This window comes from Macaca thibetana, chromosome 2 (genome assembly GCF_024542745.1).
Source record: "Macaca thibetana thibetana isolate TM-01 chromosome 2, ASM2454274v1, whole genome shotgun sequence".
NCBI lineage: Eukaryota > Metazoa > Chordata > Mammalia > Primates > Cercopithecidae > Macaca > Macaca thibetana.
The window spans coordinates 140,889,073-140,906,949 of NC_065579.1; the positions used below are offsets into that span (position 1 = coordinate 140,889,073).

General features: G+C 43.3%; 1 protein-coding gene across 5 annotated transcripts in view; it reads left to right on the forward strand.

Annotated features, from left to right (window-relative positions):
* The window catches only part of HRH1 (histamine receptor H1), a 114,600-nt gene that overhangs the window by 87,722 nt on the left and 9,001 nt on the right, over window positions 1–17,877 (forward strand). Inside the window, exon 1 of one of the 5 annotated variants that reach the window (XM_050781487.1) lies at window positions 15,362–15,413. The exons of 3 other annotated variants lie outside the window; for them this stretch is intronic. The gene's annotated coding sequence lies outside the window, so the exon portion shown is untranslated. Of the gene's footprint in view, window positions 1–15,361; window positions 16,661–17,877 lie in introns of those variants that run through there. One more of the 5 variants, XM_050781481.1, reaches the window with a different exon arrangement.

Consider the following 17,877-nt stretch of genomic DNA (forward strand, 5'->3'; position numbering starts at 1 on the left):
ATGTAACATCCAGAGTTTTGGTTGTACTTAGCAGAATAGAGAAAAGTACCTCTACTCAGTCTTCCTGAAAGAAGACATCTCAATATGTTTTAAAAGCTTTTGACGCAGTAGCTCATGCCTGTAATCCCAGCACTTTGGGAGACTGAGGCAAGTGGATCATTTGAGGTCAGGAGTTTGAGACCAGCCTGGCCACTATGGTGAAACCCCGTCTCTACTAAAAACATAAAAATTAGCCAGATGTGGTGGCAGGCACCTGTAATCCCAGCAACCTGGGAGGCTGAGGCAGGAGAATCACCTGAACCTGGGAGGCAGAGTTTGCAGTGAGCTGAGATCATGCCATTGCACTCCAGTCTGGGCAACAGAGCGAGACTCCATCTCAAAAAAACAAAACAAAACAAAACTCTCAGGCAGGCAGAATCGAGAATTACTGGTATAGGCTGGCACCTCCATGAAAATAGGAACTGTGTTCATCCCTTGGCTATCATAATATCTGTACCTGGCAAGAATATTCATCAGTGAAGATTTTGTGGATGGTCTGATGGAAGGAAGGGAGAATGAATGGATAAATAGATGAATGAATAAATGAATCATCTGTGAATATCAGAATAGAACTAGGAACCAGATCACGTCACACTCATCTATGCCCTATATATAAATAACTTCTATATATAAATAACCCGTATATATAAATAGCCTGGCCCCAGAACCAGCAATAAGGCTTGACCAGCAGGTGGTGCTAAAGAGCCCCAGGTGTGGGATGAGGTGGCAGCTGCAGGCAGGTATCCATCAGGTCACTTGACTGAAAGAGACAAAAGTTACAGGAACTCCTAATCACCTGGGAGCTCTCTCTTATAAATGCCGCATCTGCCTCTCTTTTTCTCCTGCCAGCTCTTTTATTTAGTTCAATATCATCAATCACTTTTTTCTTCCTCAAGAAGAGAACAGCCTGAATAACTTTGGTCTTTGAAAGTATATTGCTCAGAATTTAGTCTCCAAGGATTCGGAGCAAAATGAAAACATTATTCATCATGTCCTGAAATGATACTTGTGTGTGTGCTGGGTTTGGTAGTGTAATCACTGTGTCCTTGTCTCATGTTAGCACGGATATCCATATTTTCAAATTCCTTGGAATCTTTATTTAAAGCGTTTGTTTATTTTCCTCTTTTCACAGTGAAAAAGAGGATGATGTATTCACTATATCCCTTTCTCATGCTAGCACGGATGTCCATGTTTTCAATTCCCTGGAATCTTTATTCAAAGTGTTTATTTATTTTATTCTCTTCACAATGAAAAAGAGGATGGGGTAGGGGAGTATGTGAAGTTCACTGGAAGGTCTTAGCAGATGGGTGCCCCTTGGGCCTTTAAGTGAAACTTGCTCTTGAGTCACTCTGGAATCTCTTAGTGCAGGCACCAAGCCCTAAAAAATACAGAAGCCTCTGTTTCCACATCATTAAAATGGGGGGCAGAATTATTTTGGTGAGGTCACCAGCACGATGAGGATTAAATGACACAATATGGAAAATCTCCCAGCCTGATGCAATCATGAAAATATTACTTTTCTTTTTCTTTTTTTTTTGAGACAGAGTCTCGCTCTGTCGCCCAGGCTGGAGTTCAGTGGCATGATCTCGGCTCACTGCAACCTCTGCCTCTCAGGTTCGAGCAATTCTCCTGCCTCAGCCTCCTGAGTAGCTGGGATTACAGGCATGCGCCGCCATGCCCAGCTATTTTTTTTTTTTTTTTTTTTTTTTGTATTTTTAGTAGAGACGGAGTTTTACCATATTAGCCAGGGTGGTTTCAAACTGCTTACCTTGTGATCTGCCCGCCTTGGCCTCCCATAGTGCTGGGATTATAGGCGTGAGCCACCGCGCCCAGCTTCTCTCTTGCTTTTTGATGTTAGAAAGTAAGAGATAACTGAGCTGGGCTTTTAATGCTGCCTTTTTTTTTTTTTTTTTTTTTTTTTTTCTTCTTCCATTTAGTGATAATATCCTTCAGCTTTCCTTTCCTGCACTTAGCTTTAAAAATTCCAGCCTGTCACACCAGGGCTGGGGGTTGTGGGGAGTATACAAACAAACAAGTTCAGTCTCTTAAACCAAATTATAAAATGAGAGAAGATCACAGACGTGTAGGAGGAAAGGGTTTGATGTAGCTCTGTCATTCCTCTCCTTCCACTTCCGATGACTAATTTAGAAGTTACGCATAACATCTCCCTGCCCCTTTTACAAGAAACCATGAGATCTATTTTATCTAAATCTCGGTTCTGGTTAAAGCAGTTCTTCTGCTAAGCAACTAGTTTGTTTTCATTTAAATGATGCTGAGAATCTTATAACTGATCCTGTTTCCCAACACTGGTGCAGTGAAATAGATTTTAAAAACAGACAGAGAGATCTGGAACCCAAAGCAGTCTCTTTCTTAATCCACTGAAAAAATTTTAAAACAACTTGATTCAGGTGTAATTTTCCTATCATAAAATTCACCCATTATAAGTGAGTCATATAATTCAGTTATCATATATTCAGTTAGTAAATTTACAGAATTGTATAATCATCATCAGAATCCAATTTTAGAACATTTCTCTCTTTTCCAAAAGATCCCTGCCTGTTCCCCCCTCCAGGCAACCACTAATCTATTCTCTGTCTCTATAATATAATTTGCCTGTTCTGGACATTTCATATAAATTGAATCATTCAATGTGTTGCCTTTTGTGTCTGACTTCATTCACCTAGCATGATGTTTTTCCAGTTCCTCCATGTTGTAGCTTGGAATAGTACTGTGTTTCTTTCTAATGACAAATAGACCACATTTTAATCAAAATCCATTCACCAGTTGATGAACATTTGGGTTTTTTCCACTTTTTGGTTGTTATGAATAATGCTATGAATATCTGCATACAAGTTTTTCTGTGGTCACGTGATCAGTTCTCTTGGGTATATATCTAGGTGTGGAATCAATCACTGAGTCATATGGTAACCATGTTTAACCATTTGAAGAACTGTCAGACTGCTTTTCACAGTAGCTGCACCATTTTACATTTCCACCAGCAGTGTTTGAGAGTTCTTATTTCTCCACATCTTCACCACCACTTGTTATTGTCCTTCTTTTTAAATTATAGTCATCCTAGTAGATGTGAAGTGGTATCTCACTGTGGTTTTGATTTTTCATTTCCTTAATGACTAATGATGTTGAACATCCTTTCATGTGCTTTTGAGCCATTCCTATATCTTGTTTGGTGAAATGTCTATATAAATCCTTTGCCTATTTATAAATTGGGTTATTTATCTTCTTGTGATTGAGTTGGAAGAGTTCTTTATATATTTTGGATATATTAGATATATGATATATCATATATATGACCTATAAATATTTTCTTCCATTCCATAGCTTTTCATTTTCTTAGTGGTACCTCTTGAAACCCAAAAGTTTCTCATCTTGATGAAGTCCAATTTAGCAGTTTTTAAAAATTCCTTATGCCTTTGGTGATGTATCTGAGAAATCTTTGCCTAACTCAAGGTCACAAAAATTTAGCTTTTACATTTAGGACTATCATCAATTATGAGCTAATTTTTGTGTATGATATGAGGGAAAGGTCTAAATTCATCCTTCTGCTGGTAGATCTCGGTTGTTCCAGCATATGAATTATTGCATTTTGTCTGCTGCCTTCTTCTATCCCCTCCTCTATTTTAGCATTCCCAGAGGTGAGCAACAGTCCCCCTCCTGCCCCCAGTGGCAGCCCCCCACCCCCCACTTACCCCACTCTTATAAAATCTGGAGTTTTTGCATGAAATCTTTTAGGTTTTTTTTTTTTTTTTTTTTTTGAGACGGAGTCTCGCTCTGTCGCCCAGGCTGGAGTGCAGTGGCCGGATCTCAGCTCACTGCAAGCTCCGCCTCCCAGGTTTACGCCATTCTCCTGCCTCAGCCTCCCGAGTAGCTGGGAGTACAGGCGCCCGCCACCTCGCCCGGCTAGTTTTTTGTATTTTTTTTTAGTAGAGACGGGGTTTCACCGTGTTAGCCAGGATGATCTCGATCTCCTAACTTCGTGATCCACCCGTCTCGGCCTCCCAAAGTGCTGGGATTACAGGCTTGAGCCACCGCGCCCAGCCAAAATCTTTTAGTTTTTAAATGTTGTCAATTATTCAATTGTTTCATTTGTCTTCTTGATACATCAGATATATATCAGATATATGAGACCAACAGACTGTCTTGATGGCACAACTCCGATCCCAGAGTTCCAGAAGAGAGGACTGGGCTGACTGGTCTGTTCTGGGTCAGAGGACAACTTCTGGTTCAATCAGGTGTGCCCAGGGGTCAGGGTTACATAGTATAATTATGGCTGCCAGAGCCCACCGTAGGTGAGATGATGGTTCTCAGAGAGGAGGCTTGACTTGAGCTGGGCAAATACCCCAAAAGATGTCCACTCCTGGGTCATTATCTCATATTCAGCATTCTGCATCCCCTATGAACCAGCTTGAGGTTTCTACCTGGGGGCTTGCAAAATTTGTTTTTTTTTTTACCCTGTGTAGTGTTCAAGAAGACAAATGAAACATTTCAGTTGAATAATTGACAGCATTTAAAAACTAAAATATTTCATGTAAAAACTCCAGATTTTGTGTTTCCTTTTAAAAACAGGCAGATCTGAGTCTGCAGCAGTTGGTGGCATGTGAGTGGCAGCTGCCCCTTCAAGCAGAGAACAGGCTCTCCAGGTTACCTCGGTCCCCACCACTCCCTCTTGCTCCACACGCAGTCCTCTGTTCTTAGTAGCTTTTCTTCTCTGACTCTGTAGACTCTTTGCATGTGTACTTCCACCCCTGGAAAACCCACTGGGGCCTCTGCCTGCCCACAAGGTCATCTGCCTCTTGCATCTTACCCAGAGGCTGACTCTTAAGCCAGAACTCCTCTAGATTCTAAGTCAGTCAGGTTCCTGTAATACTAGGCCCATAATGGCATTTTGCTATTTGCAGTCTGCTCTATTCATCACAACCAGTGGCATTGATAAGCCTGGGTGTTTCATGGAAATTATGACCTGGCCAGACTTAATGAGACTATGCAGTACTGGAGCACCTTCATGCATGACACCTCTTTCTCAGAATTAGATCAAAGAAATTAATGCTCTGACTTACTTGACTAGAATAACCAGCCCACAAATGAGGAAGAGGATAGAGCAGTTTGGACTGGGGAGTAGCAGGTGAGGCAGTTTAGAATGAATCAAGAAAGGAATCCCAAACTCTCACTTTGTACTAGAGAAAATAAAAGATGTGCTAAGTATGTGGAAAACATCTATTTTTATTTTTTCATCGAAGAAATCTATTTTATTTTATTTTTTTCAAAATGAATGCAGTTAGCTCTTATTTTCCCTATTATAAAATGAAGACAATCTCATTGTCGAAATCCTGAGAAATACCAAATATAATAAATACCATCCAGTACCCAGAGAAAACCATGGTTGATGTAACGAAGATTCACCCTGGATAGAAGCCTGTTAGTTAACAGAATTAACTTTGTCCTGTGCAAATAAACCACGTCTTCTATAAATGTAATTTCATCATAAGCATTTTCCTGTCTCATTGCTGGTGCTCTGTAATGATTATCAATGACCCCCATGATATTCTATTCTGTAGCTACTGAGAGGTGAAGCCAGCTGTACTTCCTGGGTGGAGTGGAGACTTAGAGAACTTTTCTGTCTTACCAGAGGATTGTAAAATGCACCAGTCAAGGCTCTGCTCTGTAGCTAGCAAGGAGATTGTAAAATGCACCAATCAGCGCTTTCTAAAATGCACCAATCAGCAGGAGTCTAAAAGTAGCCAATAGCAGAGAGGACTGAAAAAAGGGCACTCTGATAGGACAAAAATGGAACATGGGCGGGGACAAATAAGGGAATAAAAGCGGGCCACCCCCAGCCCATCAGGGGCAATCTGCTTGGGTCCAGTTCTGGGCTGTGGAAGGGTTCTTTTGCTCTTAACAGTAAATCTTGCTGCTGCTTTCTTTTTCGGTCCGTGCCATCTTTAAGAGCTGTAACAGTTGGCTGGCGCGGTGGATGATGCCTGTAATCCCAGCACTTTGGGAGGCCAAGGCAGGCAGGTCAGGAGATCGAAACCATTCTGGCTAACATGGTGAAAACCCGTCTCTACTAAAAATACAAAAAATTAGCTGGCCCTGGTAACGGGTGCCTGTAGTCGCAGATACTCGGGGAGGCTGCGGCAGGAGAATGGCGTGAACATGGAAAGCGGAGCTTGCAGTAGCCGAGACTGCGACACTGCACTCCAGCCTGGGTGACAGAGCAAAACTCAGTTGCCAAAAAAAATAGCAGTAGCACTCACCGCGAAGGTCCGCGGCTCCATTCTTGAAGTCAGCTAGACCAAGAACCCGCCGAAAGGAACCAGCTCCAGATGCACTATCTCAAGATACATTTAGTTCCCAAATGCCAGCTCATTTCCCTTCATTTCCTGTCGTAAATAATGTTGCAGTGAGCATATTTGTGCATAAATCTTTATTTACACCTTAGATTACCATGAGATGAATTTCTAACTATGAAGTGGTCAGGGAAAAGTAGAAAAGTGGACCCAAAGGTATGGAACAGTATTCGTCAATGGGATAAATCCTACTTCAAACTTATGTAAGTCTGAACTTCCTTTTGAAAATTGTGCCTACACTTTCTGCACTTAGTACATCTACGCTGGCTTCTGCTGCTCTGTATTGGTTTGGGTCTGTTTTTTTGTTTTTGTTTTGAGATGGAGTCTCGCTCTGTCACCAGGCTGAAGTACAGTGGCATGATCTCGGCTCACTGCAACCTCTGCCTCCTGGATTCAAGCGATTCTCCTACCTCAGCCTCCCCAGTAGCTGGGACTACAGGTGCACGCCACCATGCCTGGCTGATTTTTGTGTTTTTAGTAGAGAGAGGATTTCGCCATGTTGGCCAGGTTGGTCTCGAACTCCTGACGTCAGGCAATCCACCTGCCTTGGCCTCCCAAAGTGCTGGGATAACAGGTGTGAGCCCCTGCGTCCGACCCCGGGTCTCGTTTTTTAGGGCTTATCTGGTAAACATCTGTTGAGCACCTGTCATGTGCCAGACTGGTGCCAGGCTCAGGAGAAATGACGGCAAGCGAAAATGCAGGGTCCCTGCTGTCAGCGAGGGGCATGTCCCCATGGTATTGCACTTCAAAGTGCACTTTCTATTCCAGGCAGAAATAGTGGACATCCCCCATGGCCTGGAGTTGCTCCGCATTTAGTTGGAGGAGAATCAGCTGAAGAATGATAATCCCACAAGAAAGTTGATATAAGAGGGGCATGTTAGAAGTTGAGGATACCAAGAGAAAGGAAGAAGTAAGAGTTTCAAGGCAAAAGAATGTTCTAGGCAGGGGAATGGCATCAACGTGTAAAGGAGCTTACTTACACCTTGGTCCCAACGTGTACTTCCAGACTCGCCATTCTGTGCTCCAGGTACTTCCAATGACTCCTCCCAATTCCTCAAACTCAGCTGTGTACTTTGGTTCTTTCTTCTACTGAGCCTTAAATACCTCTTTCTTCCTGCTGGCGAACTTCCACCCATCCTTCAGAGCCTAGCTTGCCTATCACTTCTTCTCTGATGTCCTTTCTGACATCCTCATGCTGCCTTGAGAGACGCAGTTCTTCCCTCTGCTTCCAGCTACCTGCTTTGATCTTACCTCAGTCACCACATTTGTCCCAGCTGCATTCTAGGATTTTTAATTTAATTGTTTTGATGCTGTTTATCTTGTGTATTTCTTCGCATGCTAATTTACCACCAACTCCTTGAAGTCAGGGACAGTATTTCAATTAGGATTTGATATGGCTGTATGTGATAGAAAACACTAGCTAACAATGGCTTCCATGAAATAGATGTGAGGTCCAGAGGTGGGCAGTCCTATCTGATAATGGCAGCCCCTTGATCATCAGGGACCTCAAGTCTGTCCCGATGGCCGCTTCACTTTCCTAATTGTGTGACTTTTCCTTATGGTCCCCAAGATGGCTGATTAGGTACTACTCATCATATCCACATTCCAGCCAGCTAGAAGAATGAAAGGCCAAAGAAAAGAACACACCTTTATTTTAAGGCTGTTTTCTGGAAGTTGCAAACAACACTTGGATTTACATCCCATTGGAATTTAGTCACATGGTCACGCCCAGCTACAAAGGAGTCTGGGAAAATGTAGTTTCTATTCCAGGCAGTTGTATACTCAGCTGAGAAGCAGAGTTCTAGTCTTAGACATGAGAGGAGACTATTATTAGCAGCTTCCACCACAGTGAAAAACAAGGAAAGGTCAAGGATGAGTCCTCTAATCCTGAATGGGGTCAGGTACAGGATGGTGGTGCTCACCAAGGAATGGAAGAAAACATAAGCACTGCTATTGAGCACCTCACGTATGCCAGACACTGTAGTAGGTGCTTTATCTAAAACAACGTTGCTGAGTTTTATTTAGGTAAATAATTGCATTGCCCTTGAGAAAGTTTGGAGTATTTCTAATTTGGAATCAGATCCAGGTTGCCTCTTCTTGCATGCTTCCCATGTTGGGGAGCTTACTGTCTTTCAAAAGGTAACTTGTTGCATTGTTGGATAACATCTATTTTTAGAAAGTTCTGCCTTACTTTGAGTTGAAAGCTGCACTCTTTGGTTGGCAATGGAGTGGAGTAGTTCAGGGTGCATGTTCTTCAGTTAGATCAGTGATTCTAACCCCCAGGGGATACCTGGCAGTGTCTGGTAACATTTTGGGTTGTAATGACTGGGGACTCGCAGCTACTGGCATCAAGTGAGTGGAGGCTAGGAATAATGCTAAATAAATGTCATCACCCAGTGCACAGGACAGCTCCCCACAATGAAGAGTCATGCAGCCCAAATGTCATATGGGAGGACCAAGGTTAAGAAACCCTGAGTTAGGTCCAGGTGCGGTGGCTCATGCCTGTAATCCCAGCACTTTGGGAGACCGAGGCAGGCGGATCACTTGAGGCCTGGAGTTTGAGACCAGCCTGCCCAACATAACAAAACCCCGTCTCTACTAAAAATACGAAAATTAGCGGGGTATGGTGGTGCACACCTGTAGTCCCAGGCACTCAAGAGGCCAAGGCAGGGGAATCACTTGAACCCAGGAGGCAGAGGTTGCAGTGAGCCAAGATCATGCCACTGCACTCCAGTCTGGGTGACAGAATGAGACTTCGTCTAAAAAAAAACAGAGAAACCCTGAGTGAGATAGACCTAGGTTCAAATCTTAATTTAGCAACCACTTCCCAGCTGTGTGACCTTGAGTAAGCTGCTTCACCTCCTGAGCTTGAGCCGACCGTTTCCTCCTCTCCACCTTGGGGATCATCAGATATTCCTCTTGGGCCTGTGGGCATTTAGTAACTGATGTGTGAGAAGCGCCAGCCCTGGGGCTTGGCTCCTTACTGTTTCAGCTGCCTCGTTGGTGGTACAGGATGTGCAAGGAACACTGACTGGGTTGTTTGCTGGCACAGGGACCTGATGGGATTAGATTGTAATCACTCTAGTAAAAGCCCCTCCCCATCTAATGGTTTTGGAATGGAGTCATCGCCCTAATTCAAAAATGATGGTTTGCTTGTACATTCTTAGAGAAGAAGGGTCCATTTCTGCTTTTCACCAATTAATCGCAGCACTTTCCCACTCCGCTGTCTCAATTGATCCTCCCAATGGCCTAGGCAGGAGGGCTTACTATTCTCCCTACTTGAAAGGTGAAAAAACTGATACCCCAAGCTGTTTACTCAAGGTGCACATGCTCACACACACACATACACTCACACTCATACACTCATGTACTCAAAAACCACACACACACCTACACACATACACTCACATTCACGCTTACACACACCGACACATTCACACACACACACAGACTCTCGCACACAGTCACAGACATTTACACACACACGCACATATACATTCACTCACACATTCACACCCACTCACAGAGCCCAGTGAGCAGCAGAGCAGAGAGCATGGGTGAGGACTCAGTTCCTGCCTCCAGAGCTCTCTCTAGGCTGCTACTCTGAGGACACAGAGCTAGGGAGGACCTATGGGTGACCAACTTCCTTGCAGACAAACCCTCATCTCACATGGCTCCTCTAGCTTTTATTCTCTCTGCCCAGAGCACACCGTCTGTCCAGCACTGTTTCCATAGGCATGGTTTTATCCTCAGAGAGGGCACCTCAGACCCAGCGGGGTCTCCTGAGTGGCATGCAGTAACATGGGATCCATGTCCCCAAATATCTCCCACACTCTTGGCCAGAATATCTGACTTTTCTTTGGAATTTATGCAAGGAAAACCTCAGGGACCAGATTTTTCAAAATGCAGGTCCCTGAGGGAGGGAAAAGCCTTTACATTAGTCATCTCACTGACCAGAACTATCGATTCAAGCTATTTTTTTATTCATTTCACAGTACGTTGCAGACATTGTTAGATTTCACCCCTAAATGTTTAAAGTGCTACAGTAATTTTTAGTTCAGTGATGTCAATTCAGTCATAACTTTTCTTCCTTTAAAGAAAAAGGAAAAATACAGATTTTTTTAATAAAAATAAATCATGGCTGGGCACAGTGACTCACACACTTGTAATCCCAGCACTTTGGGAGGCTTAGGAGGGCAGATGGCTTGAGCCCAGGAGTTTGAGACCAGCCTGGGCAATACAGTGAGACCCCCTCTCTACAGGAAATACAAAAAATTACCCAGGCATGGTGGTGCGTGCCTGTGGTCCCTCCCAGCTACTCAGGAGGCTGAGGTGGGAGGATTGCTTGAATCATTTTCTGTCAAATATAATTGTTAGGTGATAAATAGTGTATACATAATTTTTTAAAAAATGTTTTCTTGGACAGGTGCAGTGGCTCACGCCTGTAATCCTAGTACTTTGGGCGGCTGAGGCAGGTGGATCACTGAGGTCAGGAGTTCGAGACCGGCCTAACCAATATGGTGAAACCCTGTCTCTACTAAAAATACAAAATTAGCCAGGTGTGGTGGTGCATGCCTGTAATCCCAGCTACTTGGGAGACCGAGGCAGGAGAATTGCTTGAACCCAGGAGGCAGAGTGTTAGAAACAAGTGCCTGGTGCTGCAAAGAAAAACAGCACATAGGCAGAAAATTCCTCAGCAAGGCAAATTTACTTCTGCAGAAGGGTGCAGCTTGCGCCAGTCACGATAGCAAAAGCACACTGAGCAGGGTAGGGCAGAGGTTTTTATCTCTGATTCAGTTCCTAGCACTTCCCTGTTGGCTGGGGTTGGACCTCACAATCTAAGCTAACTTGATTGGCTAAGGTTTAAAATCGAATAGGGTCTATTAGGCAGGAAGGAAGAGGGACTGTCTGTTACTAGGTGGGAAGGCATATCTGGACTTGTCTGGGCATGGCAAAGGCGGGAAGGTTGTTTACAGAACAGGTAGCTAGGAGACAAGGAAGTATGAGGAAATTGGTCTTAAGAAACAAAGAACAGGGAACTAAAGCTTTTTGAAGAGGAATTTATTATCTCTGACAATTTCCCCCTCTTGATTTTATAGTTTTTCCTCCTCAAAATGCCTATGCATGTCTGTTGTTCTTCTTGGGTGTCAAGAAGGGAGAGTTTATCTGAAGAAGGTGGGGGTGAATTAAGGGAGGTTTTTGTGAGTGCTGTTTCTATAAGTCTTTGCACTAAACCACGAATACAGGGTATGATACAGCATCCTACAAGAATGAGCACATGTATAACGATTATAAGGGAGGTGAATATTGAGGTCATAATTCCTTTCCATTTCCTGAACCATTTCTCTATGATGGTTGCAAAGGGGTCATCTATTCCAGAATTTTTAGCTAACTCATTTGATAAGGAAGTAAGGCTTTGTAAGGCTTTTGTTTTTGTTCCATCGGGGCGATGTTATCAGGAATAAAAGTACAACACTGGACTCCAATCATGACACAAACCCTGTCTTTTTCAGCTAATATGTCAAGGGCTATTCTGTTTTCGCAAGCCATTTGGCTGGTAGGGCCTAATTGTTCAGCTATTCCTTTAATTGCAACTCTAGTAAAATTAACAAAGCGTTGTTGATTATAATAGATATAATTTATTCAAGCTACATTCTTGTTTACAGTTGACCACCAGAACAACATAAATTTGAATCCTGCAGCTGTTTGATTTCGGGCTTTGAATTCATCTGGTACCCCTTGTGGTACTCCGATAGCATCTATAATAGCATAAGGATCAAAGGATCCATGAGGGACATCTCTCTTTTTATGATATTCTGTCTTCAGCTTTCTTGGTCAATGAAATGCCAAGGTGAAAGGGATAGCCAACTGAATTAGAGCACAAGTGCCGCTCCAGGTACTTGGCAGAGTACCCAGCAATAGTCCTCCACAATACCACCACACATCTGCTCAGGAATGAACAAGGGCATACTGATTGCTAAGCTCTTGAAAAGGCTTGGTTTCACTGCACCCTGTTAGGTCTCCAAGGAATGCTAACTTCTCTGCCTGCCATGAAAGGCAAGAGGTGAAGTTAACATCAGGGGCTGGAGGCTGGATGGCCCTCGGGGGCTGACCCGCAGGGCTTTTGAGGAAATTGGTCTTAAGGGAACAGCAGTGGAAGGATCTTGCATGACTCATTACCCCAGGCTCTGGGGTTCTGGAAGACAGCGATCATCCAGGTCATGCCTCGTTGGTCAGAAGACCATCCAAGTGGGAAGGGTAAATTTGGGTTTCTGGCCTACCTGTCACAGAAGCCTAACAGTCGCTTTTATTTAGCTTGCAGGTGGAATATTTAATCCATTCCAACCAGGCATTTGGATCTTGATATCCTGTTTCAATAGCTAGAGTTTGCTTTAAATCTTTAACTTCTATAACGGCTACTTTAGTTTTATCATTGGGTATGAAGCGAGAAAAGGTTTGGTTAGAAGAGGGTTTAGGAGGAGAGGGAGAAGGGGATGAAGGAGGTGGAGGAGCGATGAAGCGCATTTCGAAATACTCTATACGGTCTGTCCCTGAGACTTCTGCTCCTATACCATAAAAACGGCTCAAGGAAGGGTAAGAACCTTGAAAAGTTGGGATAGCAATGGAAATTGGTACAGGATTACACTGGTTATATTGGCAATTGGGAGGAGTACTCCCTTTAGTGAAACAAATGTATGGTTTCAGGAATATACAACTACTCGTTGGGGCCATCCATCCCTGGTTTTTGGTGGTCAGTAGAACATTGGACCAACTATGGCAGAGATGCTGATGCTCTGCTTTAGGAGGACAAGATTCCCAATTAACGGAATCTCCATTAAAATCTTCCCAGACTAATTGATCCCAGTTAACGGATTTTCAGTCTGAGGAGAGCCAAGAAGGACAAAGATACTTTTCTGAAGTAGAAAAGTATCCTTGATTTTATAGTTTTTGACCCTGCAGATCTCCACAGGGTATTAGAAGACGAGAATCGAAAGTGATAGTTTGAGGTGAGTTAGACTTAGTAACATTAATAATAATATGTGGGGTATCTGGGGGAGAGAGGAAAAGGAGGAAGAGGCTGATTAAGCTTTTCTCTTTAACGTTACTTTGTCCAGGGTAGGTACTTTGGAGAGGGTACTCGGGTGTGATGGGTCCATCCTCTCTCAGCGGTCTGGACTGCTGTCTCAGTTGTGAGGAGCACTAGGTAAGGTCTTTCCCAAGTGGGTTCGAGCTTTCCCTCTTTCCAACTTCTGATAAGGATGTGATCTCCAGGCTGGTGTTGATGAACTGGGAATTCAAGGGTTGGAGTTTGTGCTAGGAGGCCTTGAGTCCTGAGGGAGGAAAGGATAGAAGATAGACCTAATACATAGTTTATAAGAAACTGATCTTTTGTTTCAAATGTAGTAAGATCAGTAGTAGAATGTAGATAAGGCAATCCAAAAAGCATCTCATAAGGGGGTAGACCTATATCTTTTCGGGGAGCAGTTCGGACTCTCAACAGGGCAATAGGCCTTTCTACTCTCCCTGATGAAGGTGGATGCACGGCATGTGGTATTCCTATTTTCTTTAGGTTGTTTTTTGGTTTTTCTGCACACTATGCAACTGTCTGCAACTTGTCTAGCAAGGGTATAAATTCCTATGCATCCGTAAACTCTGAGGACTGCATCACACATAGCTTGGGGGCCCCAGTGAGTTCCTTGATGTAGTTGTGACAATATGTCTCGCATGAGGGGCTTAGACAGCATTTCCGTCTTGTCTGATTGTACCCATTTTCCCGCGTGGCTTTCTTTGGCTCCTATTTCTTTTAACTTTTCTTGCTCTCTGGGGGAGAAAATAGGGACTGTAGCTGGAGGGGTAAGATAAAGGGTTAGGTGGAAAATGGGTGCTGCTTGAGAAGAGGCAACTTGTTTGGCTACTTGGTCAGCTAGATTATTCCCTCGGCTCTCAAAGGAAAGATTCTTCTAGTGACCCGGAACATGAACAACTGCTGTCTCTTCTGGCAGCTGTAAGTTCTCTAGTACTTGGATTATCAAGTCTGTGTGGACTAAGTTTTGGCCCCTTTACTGTTAATAAAGCCTTGCTGTGCCCAAATTTTCCCAAAGATGTGGACTACTCCAAAGGCATACTTGAAGTCAGTATAAATAGTTCCCTCCTGGTTTTGCAGAAATTTTAAGGCTTGATTTAGTGTAAACAACTCACGTTTGCTCAGACCAGTCATTAGGTAGGGTGTCTCCGTCTACTCCTGAGTACCCGTTATGCCTTTTCCCTTTTATTACTTGAGAAGAACCATCTACAAAAAGGTGTCTTCCGGTTTGAAAGGGAGTTTATCTGAACATCTATGCCCCAGTTCTTCTGGTCTGGGGCATGGGTTTTTTTCTGCATTTGAATTTCCTGTTAAGGCAGCAGGGTTAAGTGAATCATCAGTAGTTAGGATTAAATAATCTTTTTCTAACAAGATAACCTCGTATTTTAAAATTCTTGAGTCAGTAAGCAACCTTTCTGCCTTCTGATTTAGGATAGTTCTGACCTGGTGAGGTGCGCTCACAATGGGGTTTCCGCCAAAAGTTATTTTTCCACTTTCTTCTGTTAGCAAAGCAGTTGCCGCTACAGATTGAATGCATTTGGGCCATCCGTGGGTCACTGGGTTAAGAATTTTTGGCCGGGCACGGTGGCTCAAGCCTGTAATCCCAGCACTTTGGGAGGCCGAGACGGGCAGATCACGAGGTCAGGAGATCGAGACCAGCCTGGCTAACACGGTGAAACCCCGTCTCTACTAAAAATACAAAAAACTAGCCGGGCGAGGTGGCGGGCGCCTGTAGTCCCAGCTATTTGGGAGGCTGAGGCAGGAGAATGGCGTAAACCTGGGAGGCAGAGCTTGTAGTGAGCTGAGATCCGGCCACTGCACTCCAGCCTGGGTGACAGAGCGAGACTCTGTCTCAAAAAAAAAAAAAAAAAAAAAGAATTTTTGACTGGAAGCCTACGGGTTGCTGGTGGCCTCCATGCTTTTGGGTAAGTACTCTTAAGGCTACGCCCTTGTTTACATTGACAAAAAGATGGAATGGCTGCTTAAGGAGGGTAAAGCTAGGACAGGGGCAGTTACTAATATATGTTTTACATTTCCACCTGTTGGATTTCTGGTAATTGCCAAATGACGGGGTCTGGCTCGTCTTGTATGAGCTTTTTGTATGAGAATTTTGTTTCCAGGGCATAAGAGTCTATCCATAGATGATAGTATCTGACTAATCCTCCTTCAATCCGTTCAAGCCCAATTTTCCATTTGCCTTGGCTAATTAAATGCCCTAAATATTTTACTTCAGGTTCTACAAATTGGAGTTTGGTTTTTGAGACTGTTAACCCTTCATCCCACAGAAAATTTAAGACATGAGTTGAGAAGGCTGCTACTTCTTTTCTATCATCTCCTGAAATTAGAAGATCATCATGTACTGGAGGAGGCATATGCACGAGGGCAGGGAAAGTTTCTCTAGCACTTGTTCTAATATTTGACTAAATAAATTTGGAGACTCTGTAAACCCCTGGGGTAAGACTGTCCATCGGTATTGCTGTTTTCAACTGGAGTGAGGGTCTTCCCACTCAAAGACAAATAGGTTCTGGCTGCCCTCTGCTAATGGACAAGCCCAGAAGGCATAATTTAAATCAATTACTGTACTATCTGATTAATAGCTCTGAGGTCTTGCACTAACCAGTATGACCCATCTGCCTTCTTTAAAGGCAGTTTTGGAGTGTTACAGGGAGACATACAGGATTTAAGAAGCCCATCATGGAGAAGACCTTCAATTACAGGTTTTGAATTTACCCTGGCTTCTAAAGGAATAGGGTATTTCTTTCGCTTTACTACTTCCCCAGGGGTTTTAAATTTAACATGAATCAGAGGAATCTGTAACTTTCCTTGATCCCATCTTTTGACCATACCTCGGGATAAATGTGTTCTTCGTCTGCAGTGGTGAGCAAGATTAGGGAGGGGAGGGGAGGGGAGGAATTTTCCATAATTGATTTGGAGGCCTAAGCCTAATTTTAGTATTAAATCGCTTCCTAATAGATTTGTCCCTGCTTCTGGAATTAATGGAAATTTGATACTAGCTGATCAGTTTTTATATTTCATTTTTGTCTCCTTTAAGATTTTTGCTCTAAATCCTTCTCCTTTAACCCCAGAGATAAAAAGTTTTTCTTGTGAACAAGTTACACTAGATGGAAGATAACAAACTGAGGAGTGAGCTGCTTCTGACTCGATTAAAAAGGTAATAAGCTCAGGTTTAGGTCCCACTTCTAAATTTACCGAGGGCTCTTGGTGGGACTCAATATAAAAAGATAGAGCCCCTGATTTCCCTAGTCTTCTTCAAAAGCCATAAGTGGGATGATTTTTCTTCTTTTTCCCATGTGGGACATTGTCTTTTAAAGTGACCTATTTTTCCACATTTGAGACATTTGTTCTGTGATTTCTTAGTAATATCTGGCCAGCTATTGGTAACAAAGTGGAGCTTTCACATTCCTTGTCCAAGGGGGTCTTCTGATTCTAGGCCAGCATATTTTTCTCATTTGCTCTTTAAGCCTTTCTAAAAATTCTATCGGTCCCTCATCTTTTCCCTGTTTTATATTAAAGGCCTTGGTAAGATTTTGGGTGTGGGGCACTGATTCTCAAATTCCTTTTATTACCATCTCCCTAAGGTCTCTCATACTTCCTCGATGGGCTATATTGTTGTTATCCCATTGAGGATCCTGGGCTGGGAATTATGTCCAGCCACTGGAACATTCTGACCAGGAGGGTGTTCACATTCCCAAATGGTCATAGCGGTCCTGCGTATCATGCTCCTTTCTTCTCCTGAGAATAGGATGCCTAAGATAGACATTAATTCATCCAAAGTATATAACTGGGGTCCTAAAACTGATTGATTTGATCTGCCACTCCATAAGGGTCATCTAAGAGTGGTTTAACCTCCTTTTTTAGGTTTAGGGGAAGGGTCTGTGGTGGCAGCTGCTTGGGGGGGAGAGGAAGGTTCTTTAGTCCAAACAAAACAGCAGTATTTTATCATTTGCTGCTTTTTCTTGTGTTTGGTCCTTCCATTATCCTTCCAATATTCTAACATTAGGCCTAGGGGACTATCAGAGGGGATATTATCATGATCATGATTTTTCCTATCTTTTGTCTTACTTGCTGTATTTCCCATCCTGGAGAAAGTGTTTATCCCTGGGGCTCAATCTCTCTTACTAGAGATTTCTTGCACCCTAGCGAGTCTGTGGGGCTCAACCTCTCCTACTAGAGATTTCTCACACTCTTCAGCTTTCGCTTCATCCTTCATCTGCTTCCCTTGTGGTAATTTTCAGGTCCCTCTTAGCATAGGCAGGTTGATATAAACCCCACAAGAGGCAAACTGCCTTCAAGCCATATGAGGTGACTGCAGAATCAGATCCAGACTCTGCACTTGCTCTGCACTCAATTGTGCATCTTACTCCCTCG